This window comes from Ips typographus, linkage group LG5 (assembly GCF_016097725.1).
Source record: "Ips typographus isolate SLU linkage group LG5, UJ_Ityp_2.0, whole genome shotgun sequence".
In the NCBI taxonomy this organism is placed as follows: domain Eukaryota; kingdom Metazoa; phylum Arthropoda; class Insecta; order Coleoptera; family Curculionidae; genus Ips; species Ips typographus.
In genome coordinates this window covers 6,322,928-6,339,767 of record NC_138426.1, presented here as the reverse complement: position 1 = coordinate 6,339,767, position 16,840 = coordinate 6,322,928, and the positions used below count along the sequence as shown (strand labels likewise).

Genomic DNA, 16,840 nt, shown 5'->3' with positions numbered 1-16,840 from the left:
TTGTACATCATCAAGTATTTAAAAATTTCCTCTTGCCAATCAGTTTTTACAGCATTACTAATTTTAAGTCTTTTTAGTATGTCCCTATTTTGACGTTCTACCTCACCGTTCATTTGGGGCCAATAGGGTATAGTATAAAATATTTTTATCTACTCCTAGCATGGTAATCATTCATTACATAGCTCATTTTGAGTTACGTAATGAGCGATTTTACCGCACTAGTGCGATAATAATCGATTTTATCGCACTAGTGCGATAAAACAACTTTAAATGAAAATTTCTGCTGTAATTGTTTATTGAATTTAAACATAACTTTGATAAAACCATGAACAGACCTATCTTAAATAATAACTATATTTTACTTTTTATAAATATTAAAAGTGAAATGAATTCCTGAATTAGAAAGTTCTTGGATCAAATTTACACAAAAAAAAAAGGCTGGATGAACTATAGGTTGCTGCCAAGGTTTCAAAGTACACGAGTAACACTTTTTCTTGAAAGGGACTCTTTATGTTCTTGGTCTCGCACCAGGTGACAAAACGTTGATACATTTTTTCATATTTCTCCTTTGACTTGGCAGGCAACAAGCCAGATACCACGTTTGCGGCAGCTTCTTCAATATCTGACGGAAGTTCTTCAGACATGTTCATAACGAAATGCACTTTTAAAAATTTGTGACTGACACTGTTAAATTGTCGCTTAAGTGATATGTGGAAACAAATGGCCACCATAGCAACAACACCAAAACAGTACAGCGTAGATGACAAGATTTAAGGGTAACAAATAACTACCCGTAGCAAGCATATACGAGACGTTCCTAAATAGTTCACATTGCACAAAATATGAATTTTTTTCTTACTTTACGCTGCTTCTGATGGTCGTAGATAAAATGTTGTACATCACCCGTGGGGTATGGCAAATTAACGTACTCGTGTGATCACCACAACTCGGTCTACAACCTCGTCGTGGCAACACTCCCACTCGTGACTATAAAAATGCTCATACCCCACTAGTAATGTAAATAACTATTATTGCATTTTCTTCACAAAATGACTTAATTTCTTGGCTACAGAATTGTTTACCATTGTCACATGTGATGGACATGGGCAAACCAAGCCTTGAAAAAATTTCTTTTGGCACATTTACCGTGTTTATTGCAGTTATGGATCGCATAATTTTAATTTCTTTGTAACGGCTAAAATAATCGACTATAACAAAAAGGTAAACACCATTAGGTAACGGCCCCATGAAGTCAACTGCGACATCTATCCATGGACCGTTAGGCATTGACCTTCTTTTCATTGGGTTTGGAGGTCCTGGAGTAGATACTAATGTACAACCTTTACAAGATTTGACAATTTTTTCTGCATGTTCATCTATTTTGGGCCACCATACTTTTGTACGCAGCCTACCTTTCATAGCGACAATTCCCGGATGACCTTCGTGAGCAGCCTCCAGAATTCGTTGTCTCAGTTTATGTGGAATCACAATTCTGGTACCGCGCAGTAAAATACCATCACACACGCAAAACTCTTCTTGAAAAGTTCGACAATGTTTGACGGGTTCAACCCATATTTTTTGTTTGATTCCAGTTATTATTTTTCCTACCTCGTCATCATTCTCAGAGTTTTCTCGGATTTCATTTAAAGTTACGGCGATCGGCTTTGAATATTCAACTACATGGTATACGAAATTGTGATTATCGAATGGAATTGGATCTGTCTGACACAGTCGAGACAACGGATCTGCAATATTACTTTTTCCAGGACGAAAGATTATCTTGAAATTAAAAGATTGAAGGCGCATAATCCACCGCTCAATGCGGGCAGAAGGTCTTGATTTTGGACCAAAAATTACTTCCAGTGGTTTGTGGTCAGTGATCAGCTCAAACTCTTCTTTGCCGTATAAATAAATTTTAAAATGTTCGACGGCCCACACTATTGCAAGAGCTTCTTTCTCGGTCTGACAATAACGTTTTTCCGGGTCAGTAAGACTTTTGTTACCGAAAGCAATTACTCTGTGTCCGGAACTATCATACTGAATTAAAACCGCTCCTAAACCGACTGGACTAGCATCCGCGATTACCTGCGTCTTATCTTCCGGATCATAGTAACCTAATGTTTTTATTTTCGAGAGAGAGCTTTTTAATTCATTAAAAGCATTCAACTGTTCATTTCCCCAGTATTTCAAAATATTTGCATTTTTTCCTAACTTCAAACGTAACAGTTTTCGTAACGGCTCAGTTAGTGTAGCTAGATTTGGTATCCATTTACCTATAAAATTGACTAACCCTAAGAAACTATGTACCTCGTCAATAATAACCGGGCTTCTAAATGTTTTAACCACACCTACATAGCTTTCTAATGGACGAACTCCAGATGGAGTTAATGTATGTCCAAGAAAATTGACTGTTTTTATTTTAAAGATACATTTTTGATCATTAAGCAAAACATTGTTTTCTTTTAACAATTTTAAAGTGAAATTTACTCGTTCATCGTGCTCTTGTTCGCTGCCTCCGTAAATTAATATATCATCAATAAAATTAACGGTGCCCTTACATGGCAATAACAACCTCTCTAACACTTTTTGAAATATTTCAGGAGCGGCGTTCATTCCGAATAACAATCGCTTATATCTATAAAGTCCTTTACTGCTAATAAATGTAGTTATATACCTGGATGATGGAGAAATCTCAATTTGATGAAAAGCGTTTTTAATATCTAACCTCGAAAAATACTCGGCTTTCCGAAAATTAGACAATAATGAATCCATTGTGGGGAGTGGATATTTTTCGCGCATTATTGCCTTATTTGCCTTCCTCATGTCAATACATATTCTAATTTCCCCATTATCTTTTAATACCGGCACCATCGGAGATACCCATTCTGATGGACCATCTACTTGTTCTATAATATCTAGGTCAATAAGCTCTTCTAATTTTTTATTTATTTTGGCTTCCAATGGAATGGGTATCCGCCGATATGGCTGACTTATGGGCATAACATTTTTGTCTATAGGAATATTAATCAATACATTTTTAAATTTAGGAAATGGAACAGTCCCGACATTATTTGTTTCTATACCTATTTTGAGAACTCCTAGTGAAGTAGCTGAGCGCTTTCCCAATAAATTTCTTTTGCCATTTCGTATCACAAAAAATGTAGCGTTTTCCTGTTTTTTACCCACTCTTACCAACGCTTCAAATGATCCTAAAATAGTTAAAGGATCTTTAGATCCATAGGCAAAAAGAATTTTATTCGGATTTTTGTTTTGATTAGAAACCTTGACCCCCGATTTTTTTAGTTGTTCCCACGTCGACTCAACTATAATATTTGATTTGCTACCAGAGTCAATTGAATTTACGTTTGGATAAACAACACCGAGCATAGTGTCCTCTAAAATGACATTTGGCACAAACTGCGTCTTTTGCTGGACATTCGTGTGGAGTTTCTGTTGCTGCGCAGCGGGAACATCTTTTTGATGATGAATTTTTCCGACTCTTGTATCTTGAAATTTGATTTACTGTTGGCAACACACTTGTTGATGGAACAACTGAGCTTTCAGAAAATCCCGTTAATTGTCTAACAACGGTCTCCATTGAATTTGCTTCTGCTATAATGGCGTCTAAGTTTATTGAGTCACCGGTAGCTAATATCTTTTTCCTCAGTTCTACAGAAGCACATTTTTCGGTTATTTGGTCAATAAGCTGGTCTTCTAGATTGCTGAATTGACATTTCTCCGCCTGATGTCTAAGTCTTATTACAAATTTTTCGAACTTTTCACCACTCTCTTGTTTCAGAAGCCTAAACAAATGCCGCTCATAAACCTTGCTCTGTTTGGGGGCAAAAATGAATCTAATTTTGCAAGTGCTATAGCAAAAATGTCGTTTCCATCAGCGTCGGATTCATTTACGTCTGCTCCCGGAAGATTGTAGAATATGTCTTGTAACCCTATTCCCCCAAAATGCAATAAGGTAGCCTTTTTTTTCCTGGGATCCTCAACGCTAGCTGCATCTAAATATATTCGCAAGGCTCTTTTCCATTTTTGCCAACGCAACCCTACTGAACTGGCTTCACCATCACAGTCGAAATTTTCTAGTGAAGGTATATTTGCCATGTCTCAGCCTAGATCAAATGCATTGTTGTACTATTGTTTCAAAAACAAAATACAAAACATATGCTTTTAACAAATTCAATGACTGAACTATTATTAGCATATATTCTGCAATGAGCATATAATGATGGTTCCAAGATCACAGAGTTACGACCTTAATACCTTCAGTCAATTATAAAATTCAGTAGGAATATATTATGTGATTGTCTTTTATTAAGAACATTGGCACATTGCACTACTTCCCTTATTGTTTGCAGGTATTATTTTTACCTTAGGCCCTTTCATTTGAAATTTAGGCTTTTGGTTTTTCCACATACTTTATGTAATCAGGTATTTTTTATACCCTAGGCCCTTTCATTTGAAATTTAGGCTTTATGTTTTACTATGACTTTGCGTAAAAAGGTATTAACTTTACCTTAAACTCTTCACTTAAATCAAATTGTCTTAATCACGTACTTACCGTTTAATCCTCGTCGCCAATGTAATGTTCTCTTTCTTCACTTCTATTAATTAGGAAAATAAAACACTTTGTTATAATATAACACCACTTCACTCTGCTTGGTCTGCTTTACTTCCCGAAACCACATTCAATAATAATCCCAACCAAGCAGTGTGTTTTCTCTGTTTATTTTGTGATTCATCATCATAATACATTCCTTGGGTACCAGTCAGTACGATCAATACTAGTACACTTGGTAATAACATAAAAACCATTTACCACTTTTGCTTACCAAGTTTCAAGGATTTACAGATTTTTTTACATTGAACAGTGTTTAAACTAGTTTGCTGTGTGTTGTACTTTCCAGGAGAAATGTTCTAACCAATTTGTTTAGGCTGGACTTGATTGTGTATAAAAAGCTCTATCTATACATATCTGGATCAGGAATGAACCTTTCTTTGATTTTTCACTCACAACTTGCAATCAACTACACGAAATAATAAAAAAATACATATTTCTTACTACATCTGCATACGTTTGTGTATAAAACGAAAACCGCTAACGCCGCCATTACAAATGACATTTTAGGCTTTCTAGTATAGAGGGCGGTGCATTAGGCCATGGAATTGATGAAAATAGTAATTATATAATCTAGTTCCAGAACACTAACATGACATTAATGACAAGTGACAGGTTGACAATAATGACATAACATAAAGTTATGTCAACGTTACGTCGACTTATCGAAACTTGTTACATCTCTGTCTGTAGGAATAGCCAGAGAAAGAGAAAGCACAACAAATTTAAAAGTTTAAAGAGGTGCTAGTTCAGGCGGTTTATGGAATGTGGTTGAGTGATTCTCTCTTTATTTTATTGACTGTAAATTATAAATGGTTTCGATTTTTGAAAGTTAATCAGCTGTCACACGGTGACAACCCATTTACACCGGTAACTTTGGCTTTTTAGCTGCAGCGCCTACTGTGATGCGTCAGATTGCGTCAAAACTATATACATATTAACATAGAAATAATCCAAAAATTGAATGTTGTATTTCTGTAAAATTTGGTAAAGTATTTCCAATTAGTCGTAGAAAAAATTGCCTGTAAAACTCGAGCGAATTGTCCATATCGCCCTCGTCCGATTGAAATTCAAATTTTTGTCCTCGTGCGATATGGACATCTTTATCACGCTTGTTGTACAATATACTATTTTCGACGACTTACTTTGAAAGTACCTCATGTACGCTTCCATTTAGAAGCAGAAAGGGGTTATTTGCCGCGCGCGAGCAGAAAGAGAGATTTTCTGCTCTAGAGCGTTTTCGCTTTCTACTAACAATCTACTCACCAACTTTTTTCGGCGTTTCCATAACAACGCTTGACATACCTGTTTGAAATAACCACATTCCGTCAAAGTGATTTATCGGTGACAATGAGTTCGAGCGACGAAAATGATGTGAGTTGTCCTTCTAATCCACCCCACAGCAGTCGTCGAAAAAATATCGTCTATATTTCGAGCCGAAAGTACTTTTGCCGCTTTTACATGATTGCAGCGTTCGGCTTCGCCTCAAGCTGCAAATTTCATGTGCAAGCGGCAAATATATACTTTCCGCTCTTAATATAGAATATACTATTTTCTACTCCTACAGGGATATTGGTTCATTACTGTTCTCGTGGTCTGAGTTTACCCGTGCGTCATCCCACTGTGATTTAGAAGTAGACATGCATTATTGACTTCATCCTTGTCTATTGTTCACTTTCAGAAAGGGTAAATATCTAAGTGAATGTCTTCCAAAAAAAACATTTACTGATTAGCGCTTCTATTTCAGTCATTGTCAGTTTGACAACCATCGAAATTTATTTGATTTGTTTACTATTAATTCTTTTCCGTTTCTTTGTGTTCTTCTTCTTCTTCTTTCTTTCTAACATGGTGAACCATATTAGTAGGCTACTGCCTGTTCATTGCCAGCATGTCCTCCCCGGAGGATGATGTCCAGCATTCTCGCCATCGTTTTGGTGGTCTTCCCTGTGATCTTTTTCCTACTGGGTTGTTCATTTTTGCGGCTTTGACGAGTCTGCTGTCCTCCATTATTTTTATATGTTTGTTCCAAAATCTTCGTCTCTGTCTCACCCACCTTCCTATGTCCTGTATTTCGCATTGTTGCCTAATATTTTTATTCCGAATTCTGTCGTGTAGCGTTTTGCCTTGTATGGTTCTTAATGTTTTCATTTCGACTGTTCTCATCAGTTGTAGAGTTCTGTTTGTGTCTGATCTTGTCTCTGCCGCGTATGTTATGATAGGTCTTACGGCCGTTTTATATATTCTGGTTTTGCTTTCGGTGTTAAGGTATTTGTTCTTCCAGACAATTTCTCTCAGGCATCCCGAAATTCTAGCCCCCTTCATTGTTTGCTCTCTAACTTCGTTATACAGATTTCCATGGCTCGTTATTTCTGCTCCCAGATACTTAAAGTGGTTTACCTGTTCGATAATTTTAGAATCTATTTCCAACTTGCATCTTATCGGTTCTTTAGATGTTACTAAGCATTTGGTCTTCTCGGTGTTAATGACCATATTTAATTCTTTTGCTTGAGTGTTAAAGGAATGTAGTAATCTTTGGAGATTTTCCTCGGAATCCGCAATAAGGACAGCATCGTCAGCATAGCAGACGGCATGGAAGAATGTGCCTCCCATTTTGAATCCAGCAGTTTTGGGTAGGTTTTCAATTATTTTATCCATTATCAAATTAAATATGAAGGGGCTAAGTGAATCGCCTTGTCTAATTCCTGTGTTGATCTCTATGTCTTTTGTTGTCATATGTCCTGCCCTGATTTTTGTTTTACACTGGGTGTTAATGTCGTATGTTAGGTTAATTAGTCTATGATTAAGACCTTTTGTTCTCATTATTTCTAAAACATCCTTTAGGCGTACTCTGTCAAAAGCCTTGGTCATATCGACAAAACACATGTACGCAGGTTTATTGAATTCTATAGATTTTTCTGATACTTGTTTGACAATGAATATTGCATCGATAGTGGATCTGTTTTTTCGGAAGCCTTGTTGTTCTTCTCGTATGTTTATGGTTTTGGTGATTTCTTCCAGCATTGTTTTTGTGAATGCTTTGAGTGTGCTATCAAGCAGTTATTCCACGATAGTTTTCTGGATTTGTTTTCTGTCCTTTTTTAAAAATGGGTATGGTTCCACTATTCTTCCACTCGTCCGGTATTTTTCTCTCTTCTATGATATTGTTAAATAGGGTTAATATTTCGTTCTGTAGGTTGTTTCCGCCATATTTAAGCATCTCATTGGTGATCTCGTCTGGTCCAGGACTTTTTCTATTTTTAAGGGACTTTAAGATGCTTTGTATAGTGTCAATTGTTAATTGAATATCGTTATCCTCCTCATGCTCATTCTGTAGCTGTTCTATGTCTTCCTCTTCCTTATATAGATTTTTAAAGTATGTTTCCCACTGCTCTGATGTGATTTTATTGGTTTGCACTGTATCTTTGACTTCAAGCTTGTTTCTTCTTAGCATTCCCCATATCTTTCTCTGGCTTCCATACAGGTCTCTCTCCATATCTTTTGTGAATTTTTCCCAATGGTTCTCTTTTAGTTCTTTTATCTTTGCGTTTACTTCGTTTCGTTCTCTTCGGTAGTTGTTCCAGTTTTCCGTGGTCTTATTTCGTATATATTGAATGTATGCATTTTTCTTTTGTTTAGCGAGTTCCTTCACTTCCGGCGTAAACCAAGGCGTTCTATTGATTTTGTTGACATCTACCTGTCTTTTTCCAATTGATTCCATGGCGGCGTCTAGTATGTTAGTTTTTATTGTTTCCCATTGTTGGTCTATACTGTCTTGAGTATTAACTGGCCTTTGCAATATTTTCTTTTTTAATCGGTCTTCGTATAGGTATTGTGTGCTCTGGTCTTCTAGTGATTCAACGTTGAATTTACTAATTATTTGTGGAGTTGGTTTTGAGGTCTTAGGAATTTTTAGTCTCATTTTGCAAAGTACCAGCTTATGATCGCTTCCAGAGTTGGCGCCATTTAAGGTTCGTACATCTAATATTGTTTGGGGGGCGACTTTTCTGTTAGTGATAATATAGTCTAATACCGACTGTTGCCCTCTTGTATTCTGCCATGTGTATTTGTACTTCATATCATGTTGGAATAAAGTGTTGTTGATTCTCGTGTTGTTGTTTGCACAGAATATTTTCATAAACTCTCCATTTTCGTTAGTAGTCTCTTCGTTAAACCTCTGCATTACGCCGTCCAGTGGTTCGTTTCCTATCCTTGCATTTAGGTCCCCCATAATAACGATTTTATCTTGTGCCCTTATTCTGTCCACTACCGCTTGTAATTCTTCATAGAATCTCTCTCTTTCCTCTCTTTCCTTGCTTATATCTGGAGCATAAACGCTTATAAAATGGATCTTTTCATGGCTAATACTCACTGTTACTTGTAGTATCCTATCATTAACATAATTTTCACTCTCTATTTGTTGTTTGTATTTCTGGTCTATCAGCAACCCTACTCCTGAATGTGCTCTTTGCTCGCGGGGAACTCCGCTGTATATAAAGATGTATTTGTCTATTTCATATTTTCCTTTTCCTTTTTTCTTTGTCTCACTGACAGAACATACTTCTATATTGTTTTCCTTTAGTTCTTCTACTATTTCCTGATCTTTTGCGTTCCAGGACATAATGTTCCAGGTGGCAACTCTTAGCTTATTCTTTCTCCAAATCTTAGTCCGTTTTCTTGCTGTTGTCGTCAACTTTCCATCAATCGAATTCCGAGGCTGGCTTCTGGTTCTGTGAGCTGTATAGGTTTTTTTTACCACAGGCAGGGAGCCTGACCTGTGAACCCTCCTCCTTTATCCGGGCTTGGGACCGGCAATGGCACCTGCTGAGCTACTCAGTTCACCCAACAAACGCCACAGGCGGAGTTTTTTTTTTTTTTGTGTTGTTAATCATTTATAAAGTTTTCTTTTTACCACACCACCACAGTTCTTTTAAGAGCTATTGTTTCTACGCTTTTAACATTCTGTAAGTACTTTCATAATATTATTATTAATATTTTTATTTTTTTTTATGTCGGCTGTCACGATCTAACCAAAATTGGCACAATTACTAACCTGTTTTGAAAAAAAAGTGGGAGTGTCTATTATGATTTTTATTTAGCCATTTGGTTTTTCCTAAATTCGGAATTACTTACTATTACAGTATTTTTTTAGAAAATGCCTGGAAAAATTCTCTACAGACAAGCCTAGCAGTTAATTCTTAACCTTTGTGAATATTTTGAATTGGAAAAAACTAATGGAGGACCTTTAGAAGCTTTATCATCTGTTCCGGAAGAAAATAAGAAATTTTAAGGCCTTACATATTCTTACTGATGTATTTTTTTTGATACTAGAAGGTTGCAACTGCTTTGAAAATTTCCCGCAAAACTGTTTATTCGATTCGGGAAAAGCAAGCAAGTAATCTTATGATTTCCTCACCTAGAAAACCTAAATCGAGACGTTATCGACGGGTCAAGACCACTGATTTATCTGAAAGCATTAAAATGGATGTTCGAAATACATTATATGATATGTACAACAATAGTATGTTAATAATAGTAAAATACCTATATCTACTTTTGTAAGAAACATCTATTAACATTTCATTGTTTCCAGAGACTGAGATTTTTGGGTTGCATTATAGAATTTTCATAAAAATTTCTTCAAACATATTAAATAAAGTTATAGAAAAAATAAAATAAGCGTCTAAAATGTTTTCCAGCGGGTTTAAAATAAAATTAGTGGATTGCAACCTGAAAATGAGATATGAGATACTACAGCATCACTCAGAATGTCTTATTAAATTTTTTGATTTGCTTTGGTATGAGGTTGTTTTAGTGCAAATTTGCAGCCAAAGATCTCTACTTTCTGACTGACAATACACACAAAATTTTAAACGTGACGAAGCTTTAGACACGCCCTTTTCTATAATATGAACACAAGAGGTTTGTTGACGAAAACTTGATTTGATTCGTATGATTATAAATGACGTAGCCTTCGTGACGCACGGGTAAACTCACTCCGCGAGAACAGTACTTAGTTTAGAGAATGGCAATTGCCAACGGTTGAACAATTTTCAGCGTGCGATATGAAATAGACCAATCACAGACAATCTTCAGCGTGCGTAATGAAATAGACCAATTACAGCTAATCTTGAACGTAAACAAAATAATTCTTCTGATTATCATCCTCACTGACAGTTGGCATCAAAACATTGCATTTTAGCTTATGTTTTGAGGCAATGAAAAAGTCGTTCAAGTTTCAGTTAGTGTTCAATTAAATAATAAAAACATCTACTTTATTATATGAGAAAGCAAATGATACAAACTTACAATTTACAATGAATCAAATCCATTCAACTCCTCAACCTAAAAGACGAAGTTAATCAGCATAGATTAACACACTAGATAGATGTTAATCTCCGTGTTAATAAGGTGAAGCACTGTATGTATGAATTCTTCCGAGTCACAGGGGTCGCCACATGTTCACATTTGATGGTCGTCAGATGTCATTTTTACGTCTCTATTGTCATGACAGATTTTTAAAAGCGCCATCTGTTGGTAGACTTGCATAAACTGGTATTGGCGGGCTTTTTGAATTAAATTAAGTCTTTCTTTCATGGTTTTTTTTCAAGAAATAGGTAAATAAAACAAAGTCCAGTGTATGCAAAATATATTATATACAGGGTGTCCGGAAAATACGTGTACAACGTTTGACGACAGACTCCTGACGTCAAAATATGTCGATCTAAGCCGACTTAGTTATATCCAAAATTGTCTCGTTTAGCCGGTAGAGGGCGTCAAAAATTTGTAAAAATATTGGTTTTTTACTAAATTACGTGAAAACCTGCTAATGGATTTTAATGAATTTTAGTATGTAGACTAATACTATAAAATGACGTTTTCTAGTAGTATAGTCACCGGCTGTAAATAAGTGGAAGTGTTATAAAAGTGATATAATACGTCAACATTTCTCCTCATTTTTTATATGAACGGCGTTATGACAACCCAGATATTTTTGTCGAGTGACCGGAAGTATTTTGAAGCTATTTTACCTCTTTAATATTTCCCGGTGGATGAGCTGTTTCGCCAGAAAAAAAAAAATTTACAATTACCTGCATACATCAAAGTAGGTATAATAAAGTTGAAATTATTTATTGTAAGAAACTAAGTAAACCAAAAACATTACTTAAGCAAATGTGTAAAATGACCGCCATCTTGCTGAATACACTTATCAATACTCTTTAAGAAATGAAATTGTACCCAATATTTTTACAAATTTTTGACGCCCTCTACCGGCTAAACGAGACAATTTTGGATATAACTAAGTCGGCTTAGATCGACATATTTTGACGTCAGGAGTCTGTCGTCAAACGTTGTACACGTATTTTCCGGACACCCTGTATATTTTAAGGAAATGAACATACAAAACATACTCTACAAAAATAATAAGCTTTTGGTTAGTAAGTTGGTGCAAAACCCAAGACCTTAAGACTATAGTTAAGAATAGATCATAAAGCTACACTTTATACATAAAACATTACTATTATAAATAACATGCACATGCAAATATCAACCATTGTATACCCATAGGTGTACCTCAAAGGTCTTTAAGAATGTTTCAGATATGGTTTTTGTTTTTTTTTGGTTGGTTTTTTTTGGTTTTTTATTTTTTATTTTGCTTCTTTAAAACGTGAAACTTACCAGAAGACAGGGATTCATTCTTGGAAAAGATGGAGGAAGTTGGAAGCACATCTTGATTAGGATTGCCTGTTGATGGATTACTTTGTGAAAAGTTACTTAAAAAAAAATATACCAGGTGTCCAAGAGCACCCTGGACATAGGAGATTAACATGGGAAAACGGTTTTGATTTTTTTGCGCCTGTACGGTTGATTTGATTGAAAAATCGTATTAATGAAAGTTGTAGTACCAATCACGGACTAGTTTTCTGTATTTTTTTCAGATCTCTAACTTGAGCCGTTTTGTCGTAAAACACGAACAAAAATGGGAAAATTTAAACTTTTGGCCTGCACTGTATAGGCGGTTGTCGGGCAACGGGTAAACAGATCATTGTTGCTGGTACGGTTGCTCGACAACCGCTTATACAGTGCAGGTAAAAAGTTAATATTTTCGCATTTTTGTTCGTGTTTTTCGACGAAAGGGCTCAAGTTAGAGATCTGAAAAAAATACAGAATACTAGTCCGTGATAGGTACTACAACTTTCATTAATACGATTTTTCAATCAAATCAACCGTACAGGCGCAAAAAAATCAAAACCGTTTTCCCATGTTAATCTCCTATGTCCAGGGTGCTCTTGGACACCTGGTATATATAAACCTAGGAATACTTAACAGGTTTATAAATATTATTCTACTGGATATGCACAGATACCTGTATGAGAATTTGAGGATTAAAGAACGTATGTAATTTGATTTGGTTTGTGCATGTCAAACAAATGTTTGGTCCTGTTCATTTTTGCTCGTTTTTTTGGTGAATACGTGCCTAATATACACTGTGTGTAAAAAGTCCGGCAACCCTGAATTATTTCGCAAAATATACAACTTATTGAAAAATATCCTATATAAATATTGACGCACTTTAAACGTTTTACCGTTAGGTAACCGTTAAAACCTCTTATCATAAGCAGAGTTACACGTTCCTTTTCTGTAAGGGGACATTGTGTACAAAAAATTATTGACACTACCAGCTAATGTCAAAAATAGGTACCCGCAATCTACTATCAAATGTAACAATCAGGTAAAGGTGAGAATTACTATCGATAAACATGGGATACCATGAAAGCAAATTTGTCTTTAATAATTAAATAGCTGCCAAACTGTTCAAGGTAACCATACAACATGTTACATGAAATGTGATCAGAATGAGAGAGCGAATCAGAAAACGTCATTGAAACATGGTCATTCCATAAGAAAAAACATAACCTCAATTCATTGCCATATTGTGGCTCACCCTGTATATTCCTGAATGTCACCTAACGGTAAAACGTTTAAAGTGCGTCAATATTTATATAGGATATTTTTCAATGAGTTGTATATTTTGCGAAATAATTCAGGGTTGCCGGACTTTTTACACACAGTGTATATCAAATCAGTTCATTCAAACCTAATGTGGTGACGCGGGATATGATATAGCTAAACTTTTGAAAAAAACAAACTATACCAAATAATTATATGTATTCATATTTACCAGAAGTTGATGGTCTTTGATCTGGTAAGTTCTTTAATTTTTCATAGTCAATGGAGGGGATTTCAAGAGATTCTGTGAAACAAACATTTCAAATATTACAAGAACGAAAAGTATACCTATAAGTCCATCTTCACATTTTCACACAGTGGAGGTGTTAGGTAAGTGCAACGAAAGAGCACTCACTCAATTTCCACATTTTTTTATTAGATTTTAAATGGATATGCCCAACATGCTATCAGCAGTTTTTTCAGGAAACAAAACCTCAATTAAAAAAAAAAACTAATACTAACATGCGCGACATCACTGTATAGGTATATTTTTATTTGAATAAAATTACTTGGGGAATCTGGGTCCTTTGGTACTTGCTGGCAAGGACTTGGTAAGAACCTTGAAGAAATCACTCCCTTTTTTAGCATGCGTCTGTTATATGGGTTAAAGTCTTCAGGAAAAAAGTGCTTTTCACACACATAATACCTGAAAATACATTTCAGTTTCATTTTTATCTACTGTACCTTATTTCTATTAAGTACTACTATTAGTAGTACCTAGGTATAGTGCAAAACTAGGGTATTAAAACAGATACATTTATTAGTCAGTGAGTCATAGTGCTGTTTAAACCCACTTTATGCAAAAGAATACATTAGTTTTCCACTATACTTACCAAAATAATCGTCATATACTAAGGAGCTATGTTGAGTTCTACAAATCATTAAACTTATTTTCTCTTTGCCTCCTTGAAAACCTATAGTAATAGTAATCCTCTTACTACCTTAACATTATAACGAATAAAAATGAACTTTACTTGAGAACTTACCTGCTATAAATTTCCATATTAGAACAAAGAAGTAAAATAAATAATCGTCCTAAAAATTGTTTCCACAGTGAAAAAGTAACACTGTCTTTTTCCGGGTTAGGAAAACGAAATCGTCGGGAATGTTTTGAAGGGCTGCACCCCTTTATGGTACATCACGCCTTGCCCATAGTGACAAAATTCTTTGTAAAACCCAGCCAAAAGCTAAAAAGGAAACTAAAAAAACCTATTGTGCAAAAATTGCACAAACGAAAGAAAACACTATAAAAACACCGCGCACGAATTAGCTAAGAGTATAAATCACAGCTATAAATTAAAAACTTCAACCGTAATATCAATATTTTAATAAATAGACTTGTCTAAAAAAATTTGAATTTGTCAATAGTTATTTACATTACTAGTGGGGTATGAGCATTTTTATAGTCACGAGTGGGAGTGTTGCCACGACGAGGTCGTAGACCGAGTTGTGGTGATCACACGAGTACGTTAATTTGCCATACCCCACGGGTGATGTACAACATTTTATCTACGACCATCAGAAGCAGCGTAAAGTAAGAAGAAAATTCATATTTTGTGCAATGTGAACTATTTAGGAACGTCTCGTATAATATGCTTGCTACGGGTAGTTATTTGTTACCCTTAAATTTTGTCATCTACGCTGTACTGTTTTGGTGTTGTTGCTATGGTGGCCATTTGTTTCCACATATTACTTAAGCGACAATTTAACAGTGTCAGCACAAATTTTTAAAAGTGCATTTCGTTATGAACATGTCTGAAGAACTTCCGTCAGATATTGAAGAAGCTGCCGCAAACGTGGTATCTGGCTTGTTGCCTGCCAAGTCAAAGGCGATATGAAAAAATGTATCAAAGTTATGTTTAAATTCAATAAACAATTACAGCAGAAATTTTCATTTAAAGTTGTTTTATCGCACTAGTGCGATAAAATCGATTATTATCGCACTAGTGCGGTAAAATCGCTCATTACGTAACTCAAAATGAGCTATGTAATGAATGATTAGCATGCTAGGAGTAGATAAAAGTTGTTTACATCCATTTCATTTTGTTTTGCTTAACCACAAAACCATCTACAGGTAAAAACAATACAGTAGCTCCCCCTGGGTCTCGAAAGAATCCAAAACAAGGCTTCACATTGCCTATATGAGATTAGTGGGCCTGTCATTGTCACCGATAAATCACTTTGACGGAATGTGTTTGTTTCAAACAGGTATGTCAAGCGTTGTTATATAAACGCCGAAAAAGTTGGTGAGTAGTAGAAATCGAAAACGCTCTAGAGCAGAAAATGATTCACTTTCTGCGCACTAGCGGCGAATAACCACTTTCTTTCACTTTCAAAGTCATCGAAAAAATAATTTTTGACGTTACTTAAATGATGCCGTCCATCCCTGGTGAAAACATTGCGCCTTTCCATGTAGAGGATTTGATGACTCTAGTAGCTTTGGTTCTTGCTCGTAATTTTTCCCAATTTAACAACAGATATTATGCCCAAACTAAGGGATTTGCAATGGGTCCTGCCTTTCACGGCTTTTAACCCAAACTTTTACGGCAAATTTAGAACGGACACTTAGTTTTTACCACTATTTTAAAATGATTATTTTCTTTAAAAGATATGTGGATGATATCTTATGTATTTTCAATGGCACCGCTGAAGAACAGCAAGATTTTTTTAGTTGTATCAATAACCTGAATGATTTGTCAATTACATTACCTCTCTTGATGGCAAGTTATGAGTATTTTTTTGATTAGCAAGCAATTTAATTCCCCAGTTGGATGCTATAAAATTGCTTCAAATTTCAGAATGTCTTGTTTATCAGACAGAACTCATCTTTCTACTGGCTGTATTTTTCAGGAGTGAATATAATATAATATGTAAATATTATTGCCAGTAAGTAAAAATTATATTGGTTTTGCTTCCTAAATTACCTTTATTTTTTCTTGCATCGTTTTACGGAGTACCTAAACTTTTTCCTGAAGTGAGTCTGATTCGCTAAGCAATTATTCTTGAATGTAGGTTCGTCTTGAACTCTTGTAAACAAACTTCGGCACCCAACGTTTTTTATTTTTAAATTGTACAATAGAATACTGTCCGCTTTTGTTAAGGCTAAAGCTGACGTTTCAAAATTTCAGACCACTTGAAAACAGCGTTTATAACTGTAGGGACGAGCAACTTATATACATAAACGGAAACATTTTTAATATG

General features: G+C 35.3%; 1 protein-coding gene and 1 long non-coding RNA gene across 2 annotated transcripts in view; one reads left to right on the top strand and one right to left on the bottom strand.

Annotated features, from left to right (window-relative positions):
• The window catches only part of LOC145729571 (rRNA methyltransferase 2, mitochondrial-like), a 195,580-nt gene that overhangs the window by 92,320 nt on the left and 86,420 nt on the right, over positions 1-16,840 (top strand). The window lies entirely within an intron of this gene.
• On the bottom strand, positions 13,722-15,376 carry LOC145729057 (uncharacterized). Its single transcript, XR_014178248.1, has 3 exons — positions 14,626-15,376; positions 14,149-14,285; positions 13,722-13,883 (listed from the first exon to the last, which is right to left on the bottom strand). It is a non-coding gene; the product is annotated as an uncharacterized LOC145729057 (long non-coding RNA).